Consider the following 10046-nt stretch of genomic DNA (forward strand, 5'->3'; position numbering starts at 1 on the left):
ACAAACAAATCTGTCTTGGAAGCAGTGCAGCCAGAATGCTCATTAGAAGCGAGGATGGCAAGATTTTGTCTAACATACTTTGAACATGTTATCAAGAGGGAGTAGTCCCTGGAGAAGGACTTCATGCTTGGTAGAGTAGAGGGTCAGCGAAAAAGAGGAAGACCCTCAATGAGATGGATTGACACAGTGCCTGCCACAACGGGCTCAAGCATAACAATGATTGTGAGGACGGCACAGGACCACACAGTGTTTTGTTCTGTTGTACAGAGGGTCGCTATGAGTTGGAACCGACTGGATGGCACCTAACAGAAACAGCATAAGAAAGAAAATACAAATTTTAAACCCACAACTTTCTGCTTGAACTGCAAGTTACTGCTACAGTTTTAAATAGACTTTTTGTTGTTTAAACTATACATTCAGGAAAATCTAGAAAATTAAGCAAATATGCATATAAGTGATTGCATAGCAGAATATGAACATTAACTGCAAACAGTAAAGAAATGAAAGTTAGAAATACTATAATTCATACAAAGGTTCTAGAATCAATCTTTCAAGACACATTCCACAAACGGTATTTAAATATCACCTTTTGTTCTTTATAGGCAGGCCTAGTCATCTAAAGCCAAAATTGAAAACAGTAATTCTCTAAAAGAGATCTCCTCTACACAATATTTCTTACTTTTATCTGCAAGCAAGAAATCTGGCATTTTTAAAGAATCAAGCTTTTATTCTGAATTGATATTGGATATGTCAAGTCACTTTTATTGACCCCAAAATGACATTTCAGAAAATACTAGAAATTATAAATGGTTAACAATATCATTTTCTCACTTTTAGTCAGGTATTGCCAAGTCTGCATTGAACAAAAAACTCAGAGATATCACTCTTCTCTAATATTGACTAATTCTTTTCCCAAAATGATTTTAAATTTCATGGCACCAGAGGATCACCTAGTAATGGGCGTGTTTTCTTTCAACTTGCCTGACATTAAATAAACTGAGATGTTAATAATGTGTTTTGAGGTGTAAAAAGCAAGGCTCCTTCATAAATAGGTAAGCAGATTTTGATACAAATGCACCCACTAATTGAGTGATGTAAGCATCAAAATTCAATTCTTTTCCACTATCCGCACACAATCAAAACCTATGTTGAAACAATTTACTTGCTTCTAACAGCAGAAAGAAAACTAAGCAATATTATGGTCAACAACATCCATAAAACTTAGAATAACTACAAAACAGCATTCTTTCCCCCTTAATATTATTTCTGACATTGTTGATCTGCTCAAATTTAAGGTGAGGTTTTTCTGATGTTTCTGTTTCAAACCTTCCTGTTGTTGTTGTTATTAGGTGCCGTCGGGTTGGTTCCAACTCATAGTGGCCCTAAGTACAACAGAATAAAACACTCCCAGGTCCTGCACCATGCTCACAGTTGTTGTTATGCTTGAGACCATCGTTGCAGCCACTGTGTCTATCCATCTTTCTTCTTTTCTGATGACCCTGTACTTTACCAAGCATGATGTCCTTCTCCAAGGACTGATCCCTCCTGACAATGTGTCTGATGTATGTAAGACACAATCTCTCCATCCTTGCCTCTAAGGAGCATTCTGGTTGTACTTCTTCCAAGACAGATTTGTTCGCTCTGTTGACGGTCCGTGGTATATTCAATATTCTTCGCCAACACCACAATTCAAAGGCATCAATTCTTCTTTGGTCTTCCTTATTCATTGTGCAGCTTTCGCAAGCATATTGAAAATACCAAGGCTTGGGTCAGGCGCACCTTAGTCTTCAAGGTGACATCCTTGCTTTTCAACACTTTAAAGAGGTCTTTTGCAGCAGCTTTGCCCAGTGGAATGGGTCTTTTGATTTACTGACTGCTGCTTCTATGGGTGTTGATTGTGGATCCAAGTCAAATGAAATCCTTGACAATTCCAATCTTTTCCCCATTTATCACGATGTTGCTTATTGACCCAGTTGTAAGGGTTTTTGTTTTCTTTATGTTGAGGTGTAATCCATACTGAAGGTTGTGGTCTTTGATCTTCATTAGTAAGTGCTTCAAGTTCTCTTGACTTTCAGCAAGCAAGGTTGTGTCATCTGCATAATGCGGGTTGTTAATGAGTCTTCCTCCAATCCTGATGCCCTATTCTTCATATAGTCCAACTTCTTAGATTATTTGCTCGGCATACAGATTGAATAGCTATGGTGAAAAGATACAACCCTTTCCTGACTTAAACCACACAGTATCCCTTTGTTCTGTCTGAACAACTGCTTCTTGATCTATATAAATGTTCCTCATGAGCACAATTAAGTGTTCTGGAATTCCCATTCTTCGCAGTGTTATCCATAGTTTGTTATGATCCACACAGTTGAATGCCTTTGCATAGTCGATAAAACACAGGTAAACATCCTTTTGGTATTCTCTGCTTTCAGCCAGGGTTCATCTGACATCAGCAATGATATCCCTGGTTCCAATGTCCTCTTCTGAATCTGGCTTGAATTTCTGGTGGTTTCCTGTCAATGTACTGCTGCAGCAGCTTTTGAGTGATCTTCAGCAAAATTTTGCTTTCATGTGATATTATGATATTATTCGATAATTTCTGAATCAGTTAGATCACCTTTCTTTGGAATAGACATAAATATGGATCTCTTCCAGTCCATTGGCTGGTAACCGTCTTTCAAATTTCTTGGCATAGACAAGTGAGCACTTCCTGTGCTACATCCATTTGTTGAAACCTCTCAATTTATATTCTGTCAGTACCTGGAGTCCTGTTTTTTTGCCAATGCCTTCAGTGCAGGTTGGACTTTTTCCTTCAGTACCATCAGTTCCTGATCATATGCTACCTCTTTAAATGGTGAATGTCAACCAATTCTTTTTGGCATGATTCTGTGTATTCCTTCCATCTTCTTTTGATGCTTCCTGTGTCATTAAATATTTTCCCCATAGAATCTTTCACTATTGATAATTCTGAAAAGAATTAGCCAATGAAAACCAAATCTTCATAGAAACCAGAAAAAAGCAGTGACGACTCCATGTTTCATCAAAAACTTAGTCTCTCTGAAAGTGCTACTTAACCCAGCTGGCATCATTCCCCAAGACAGTAGGGCTAACAAAAGAGCTATTCCACGCTGCAAATTGAAATAAACTGTTATCATGGGCCTAGACATTTTAACAAGTCATCAAGATCCACCCTGAATCTAACTGTGTCTTGGCAATCTGTGTTGTCCTGTAGCTACAGCCTCACTTTTGTATCATTCTATCTTATTAACAAGCTACATTTCTAGGTTAACAGTTCTAACAAACATGGATATGGAAGTTTATTTTTAATAAGACAGTGTTGCAAATTATAGTCAACCAACATCTTTTCATCCATACTTCAAGCACAAAAAGTGGTAATCTTTACAAAAATATAGAGACACCACAAATTGGTAGCTGCCCATGACATTAAACAAACGACTCTTAAGAGTGATTTCTACACAGCATATCATTTTAATTACAACTATTGCCTGTTATAACTAACAAGTGTTTTTTAAGCATCATTGCAACGTTGTATTCAAGATAATTTAAGTAAACCAAACTATGAGTAAATGAATGACACATGCCTAAAAATACCATGAATTATATACTATTAATGGCCACTGGATTTAGGACTAGTTCAAGACCTTGATCTAGATTTTGATCTAGACCTCGACTGAGATTTGGGTCTAGGTGGTTCTTTTTTCCTTGATTCGTTTTCATATCTTGAGCCAGACTTGATAATGTGTTTTGGAATCTGTTTTAGAGATGCCTCTAGTTTTGGTGTGAGAAGCAAACCTAGAATATGATTTAGCCTTCATTTCTTTCTTGGGCTGGGACTTGGGCCGTAATTTGAATTGAATTTAGATCTTGAAAAAGATCGATTTTAGGCGTTTGAATCTATCATTGTTGAAATGGCTTCTGCTACACCGTGCTCTTCCAGTTGGTCTATTTCTAGAACTATAAGATCTTCTACAGTTGTAGTCGAAAGACCGACTTCCTGATCTTCATTCGTAACTTCAACTTCTACCACATCTATATGTGTCATAATCATCACAGCGTGAAGAACTATATACATTCCTCCCTTCCTTGACTTTCATCTGATTTGGAGTCTTCTGATCCCCCAGGGCCAACTGGATTTCAATCTGATGTCCACAAATCCAGTTTCTGTCCAAATTACGTAAAGTAACTTCTGCATCATGAACATCTCCAAATTGGACATAAGCAAATCCTCTCGGACATTTGAGTATAGAAACCAAATGGGATATACATATCATCTATGGGACAATAGCCACCAAATTCTCAGCATAAATCTTCAGGCCTGGTGTCATGAGCCACATTCCTCACCAGCAGAGACGTGTTGGAGGTGGGGGGTGTAGGAAGCCGGATCTGTCGGTGGTGTGAATCTCAGCCAGGGGTACTAAGACCAAAAACACCACCGCCATAAGGGCTCCACAAACCCTCCACGGTTCTTGCGGCAATCTTCCTAGAGCTTATTTTTAAAACATGTTTAAAATCACTTGTTCTAATAGAAACAAAGGGAGCTAGAGTGTTGAAAATGCTTATAAGAGGTGTATGGTACAAATAAAAACAGAGAAAATAATTTTTAATAATTTATTTTGAAATAATTTTAAACTTACAGAAAAGTTTTCACTATAAGAAGAACCCCCATATCCCTTTTACCCTGATTCCCTAGTTGTTTCATTTTATAGAATTTGCTTTCCCACCCCCTCTCAATTTCTTGCTCTGTACATGTGCATACCCACACAAGCTGCAGACATGATGTCCCATCACTTCGAAACATTCTAGTGGATATTTCCTCCAAAGATATTTTCCTGTATAGCCAGTGTACAAACCTTTAGATCAAGATATCAACATTGGTATAACACTACCTTCCAACCCACAGACCTGGTTCAAAGTTAACATTTTCCCTTTGAAATAAATGCATATTTATGTGGAACAGTATTCCACGATTACATCTTATCCTGTTCCTCAGCGAACCTCCATCCACCAGCAGTGTTAACCTCCATGATGACAACTAATCTGAATCAAGCACCTCAACAAAGGTCACCAAATATTGATTTTCTATTTTTAACATTCCTTCTATGTTTATTAGCTGGTACAAATGTCATAAATGTCAGGAAGACCTTTCCTATCCTTCCTTCCTTCTTTCCTACCCTCCCTTTCTCTCTTCCTTCTTTCCTTCCTCCCTTCTTTACATCCCTCCTTTCCTTCCCTTCTTCCTTCTTTTGTGTTATTTTTAATAGAGAAGACAAGTGATGATATATTTTAAATAAATTGTATTTTTTTTTTTGCAACAATGCATAGATAGTTGATACTTTCTACCGCTGAATTGTGATTATTTTCTGCATTACATTTCTACAGTTTAAGTAGGGTACTGAAAGTTCTTTTGTATGTAAGTAGGTTGCCTGTGGAGGAAGGTATAAGCTACAAGTCAAATGACTCATATAAAGTTGTTCTGACAGTAAATTATCTTTGGGAGACTTTGTTAATCAATGTAGGTTGATTAAGAAGGAAATACCAAAACCTCTTTTTTGGATAACTGATCTACTGGTTTCTGGCAACAATTGTGCATCAGGGCTGGTCAGTGTGAGAGGCTATTTCAGAAGGGATAGTTTTCTGAAAGGAAAAAATGCTGATAAATCAGGTAACTTCCAAATTACACCAGTTTTACTCATGACCATCACTTTTATCACTATACCAAAAAGAATTGGTCGATGTTCAACCATTTCAGGAGGTAACACATGATCAGGAACTGGTGGTACTATAGGAAGAAGTCCAAGCTCACTGAAGGCATTGGCAAAATTCAAGGCTCCAGGAATTAATGGAATACCAAATGAGATTTCAACAAATGGATACAGCACAGGAAGTGCTCACTTGTCTATGCCAAGAAGTTTAGAAGACAGCTACCTAGATTCCCAAAGGAATCTTAATTAAAAAATTTTTTTTGCTATGCTTTGACTATTGAAACTTTAGCTGACATAATTGATATCCAAGGGTAATGCTCTAAGAAAAATGTTGAATAATTATTTCTCTAGACAGTTGACTAAGTATTACCTCAGTAACATGCCATATTGTTAGAAGCTACTTTATTAATTCAACTTATGACATACATATCTTTACAGAACTATAACTTAATGTTATGTCTGTAGCCTTTTTGGTGTCAATGTAAGAAATGGCCATATCCATAATGCCTCTTCATTTTCTATAAAATTGTCCTTGAAGATAACATATTATGCTGTTTGATTTCATTTTTTTTAAATTGAAGCTTGCTCAGTATATTTTTATTTGAAGTCAATACCAAGGCACAGTTTTCTGCCTTTGATGTGATGACTGGTATGCTTTGTCTTATTAAACAAGAAGTGAGTAGTTATTTGCTGTATTTTATGCTTTACTTAGACTTCTGGAAAACTCAGGGCAAGTTCTGCATTCAGTTGTTTGCCATGTTTTAGGCTAGTCTTGTCGTTCAGTTCCCTTTCCTTTTTTTCTTTTCCTTTCTGTTTTATGTTTTTTAACTTTGCAGGTGGCGGAGGGCATGTTTTCTCTTTCTGCTTCTATCATGGCTTCTTTTTAAATATATATATCTTTCAGTGTGAGCTCTTTCATATGTTTTTTGGAAGTGTCATAATAAAATCAGCCAGTGAGTCAGGTAAATTGTGTAGGAAGATTTACGGCTGTTTCTGGGATCTCAAAGACTTATTTACAGAAGGTTCGGGAAGTCTCCATTGATTACGTGCATGTGTTCATCCAGGTTTTAAACCTCAAATAGTCTTTTACTTCACGGATATTGACTGAGTGCCATCTATATAAAAGGCATACCCTCCAGCTCAGTAAACAAGTCCCCCAAATTTTTTAATCCAATGTTCCACATATCGGTCTATTCTTTTTTGTTCTTACAGGTATTTTATAGTAATTCAGACCTTTACCTGACATACATTTCCTTTTCAGATGAAGGGGTTACTCACATTTGCAAGCCTGCCCTTCCATGCTTTGCAGGATTTGAATTGGCTTCACTCTTAGGAAAGCTACCTCCCCAGTCCATATGAATCTAACCAAATTTTACCCATCTTTTGAAAACTAATTCAATTCCATCTCTTCCGAATGCCTATGCAGGTCCCGCTAACCAGAAGCAATGAACTTATTGTGTCATTTATCTGTCAATCAAAGCATTGAATGCTCTGGGGTATCTCTTCCTTATATCCTGGAGCTGTTTAAATTATATACTTTTATTTAATTTTGCCTGGTCTCCATCTAAATTGTTAGATCTTTGAAAGGAGAGACCCTATCTTACAGTGCTTTGAATCTCTAAATATTGCCTAGTGAGTAGTTGCTCAATAAACGCTTTTCAAAATTTAATAATCTGTTAAGATTCTATAGAGAATGAGTATTTTTAAAATAATTTTATTGTGGTAATATATATATATATATATATATATAAAACACAAAACTTGCCATCTTAGCTATTTTTAAATGTACAATTCAGTGACATTAATGTAATTAATCATGTTGTGCAATCATCACCACTATTTCCAAAATATTCCATCACTCCCAAACAGAAAATTTTAAGCAATAACGCCCCACTTCCACCTCCCCTAGCCCCTGGTAACCACTGATAACCTTTTGGTAGGCTATATATTCACCTAGTCTAGATATTTCATGTAAGTTCGATCCTACAATATTTGTCCTGTTGTGTCTGACTTATTTCACTCAGCATAATGTTGTCAAGATTCATCCATGTTGCAGCTCGTATCAGAACTTCATTTCTCTTTATGGCTGAATTGTCTGTATTTCCCACATTTTGTTTATCCATTCATCTGTTGAGCACTTGGGTGTTTTCCACTTTCTGGCTATTGTGAGTAAGCACTGTTTCTTAAAAACATACATTTTATTTGGTCATTTTGAAAAGTTTTTGCCTATTATATTGGTTATGATGGTTTGCAATTTTTTCCCACATCTTTTATATATTTAAAAAAAAAAAGGCTTTTTAAAATGTTGTTTTGTTGTGTGCCATCGAGTTGATTTCAACTCATAGCGACCTATAGGACAGAGCAGAACTACTCCATAGGGTTTCCTAGGCAGTAATATTTACAGGAGCAGATTGCTAGGTCTTTTCTCCCATGGAGCCACTGGTGGTTTTGAACCGCTGAGATTTCAGTTAGCAACTGAGTGCTTAGCCATTGCTCTATCAGGGGATTTAAAGTATTTTAACTTAAGAATTTATTTAAAACTAATAATCCATATTTTTATTATTATTTTTTAATTTTTATTGTGCTTTAAGTGAAAGTTTACAAATCAAGTCAATCTCTCACACAAAAACTTATGTACACCTTGCTACACACTCCCAATTGCTCTCCCCCTAATGAGACAGCCCACTCCCTCCCTCCACTCTCTCTTTTCCTGCCCATTTCACAAGCTTCTAACCCCATTTACCCTCTCATCTCCCTCCAGGGAAGAGATGCCAACATAGTCTCAAGTGTCCACCTGATCCAAGAAGCTCACTCCTCACCAGCATCCCTCTCCAACCTATTGTCCAGTCCAATCCATGTCTGAAGAGTTGGCTTTGGGAATGGTTCCTGTCCTGGGCCAACAGAAGGTTTGGGGAGCATGACCACCGGGGTTCTTCTAGTCTCAGTCAGACCATTAAGTCTGGTCTTATGAGAATTTGGGGTATGCATCCCACTGCTCTCGTGCTCTCTCAGGGGTTTTCTGTTGTGTTCCCTATCAGGGCAGTCATCAGTTGTAGCCAGGCACCATCTAGTTCTTCTGGTCTCAGGCTGGTGTCATCTCTGGATTATGTGGCCCTTTCTGTCGCTTGGGCTCATAACTACCTTGTGTCCTTGGTGTTCTTCATTCTCCTTTGATCCAGGAGGGTTGAGACCAACTGATGAATCTTAAATGGCCACTTGCTAGCGTTTAAGACCCCAGATGCCTCTCTCCAAGGTGGTAACCCATATTTTTAAAACAAAAATGATCAAAATTTCTTGCCTATGTGGACACAGTTTACGTTTAACACAAGTATGTAATCTGATACTTTTTACCTGTCTTTGCAGGAAGTGGCTAATATTTATAGATTGCTTGTTATGTGTCAGGCACTGTGCTGGCCTCTTTTAGTTCATCAACTCCTTGTCAAAACCTCTATGGGGGTGTGCTAGGAAACTCTTAAGATAATTCTGCCTCTTGACAATTTGCGTTGTGATAGCCTCAGTCACCAGAAGAGCATGGTTACTGGCAGACTGGGGTTTTTGTATTTCCTCAGATAAATGATGTAGATGTTAACAGAGGAAGAAATGAAGTAACGAGATATTCTACAATCTTTATATCTTCCACTATGGTCATGAGAATTTTAGTTTCTTTGTCACTCTGTAATATTACTATTAGACACTAAAGGAAGTCTTCCTCTCAGAACCCCAAATGAGAAAAGAAAGTGGTTGGATTTCATCACCATCAATCATCTTGAGTTAAAAGAAGGTGCACAGATCTGCCTTGGGGGAGTACCTGTCCATGAAGCTTGATTGTAAGAAAACATTTTTGCCTGCTTTCTTAAAATTGGGGGTTGGGGGAGGCAGGGTATTTATAGCTGAACATATAAAACTTTTCAAGGGAGGAAAATTTGGGAATATAGAGCTGAAAATCCAGTATGAGTGCTTTCTGCTTATTAATGTTATCTTGAATAGAAAATGAAAAGGACTTTGTTGTAGAAAAATCTCTCGTAGATATCTTTTAGTGTTTTGAACCTTTCACTCACAGCCTCATAAACAATGTTAATAATTAATTAAGGAGTTGACAAAGAGAATGGAATTTCTCTGGACTTTGGACAAAAATACCCTAAAACTGAGATTTTTTAATATCCTCATTTCACACATGAGAAAACTGATGCTTAGGGAAGTTATAAAATTGGAGAGGGTAGAGAATTTAGTACACATTTAACCACGTTCCAATTAATTATCATAATAGGATTTAAAGTGGGGAAATAAGTAGAGACTAAAGTTCAGCTTTTTTTTTTTTTTTCTATA

At 37.1% G+C, this 10046-nt stretch overlaps 1 pseudogene; it reads right to left on the reverse strand.

Moving 5' to 3' along the window:
* Positions 1-3085: 3085 nt before the first annotated feature.
* Positions 3086-5219, reverse strand: LOC104845697 (serine/arginine-rich splicing factor 10-like; annotated as a pseudogene).
* Between the last annotated feature and the right edge of the window lie 4827 nt (positions 5220-10046).

The sequence above is a fragment of the Loxodonta africana genome, chromosome 1, assembly GCF_030014295.1.
Source record: "Loxodonta africana isolate mLoxAfr1 chromosome 1, mLoxAfr1.hap2, whole genome shotgun sequence".
NCBI lineage: Eukaryota > Metazoa > Chordata > Mammalia > Proboscidea > Elephantidae > Loxodonta > Loxodonta africana.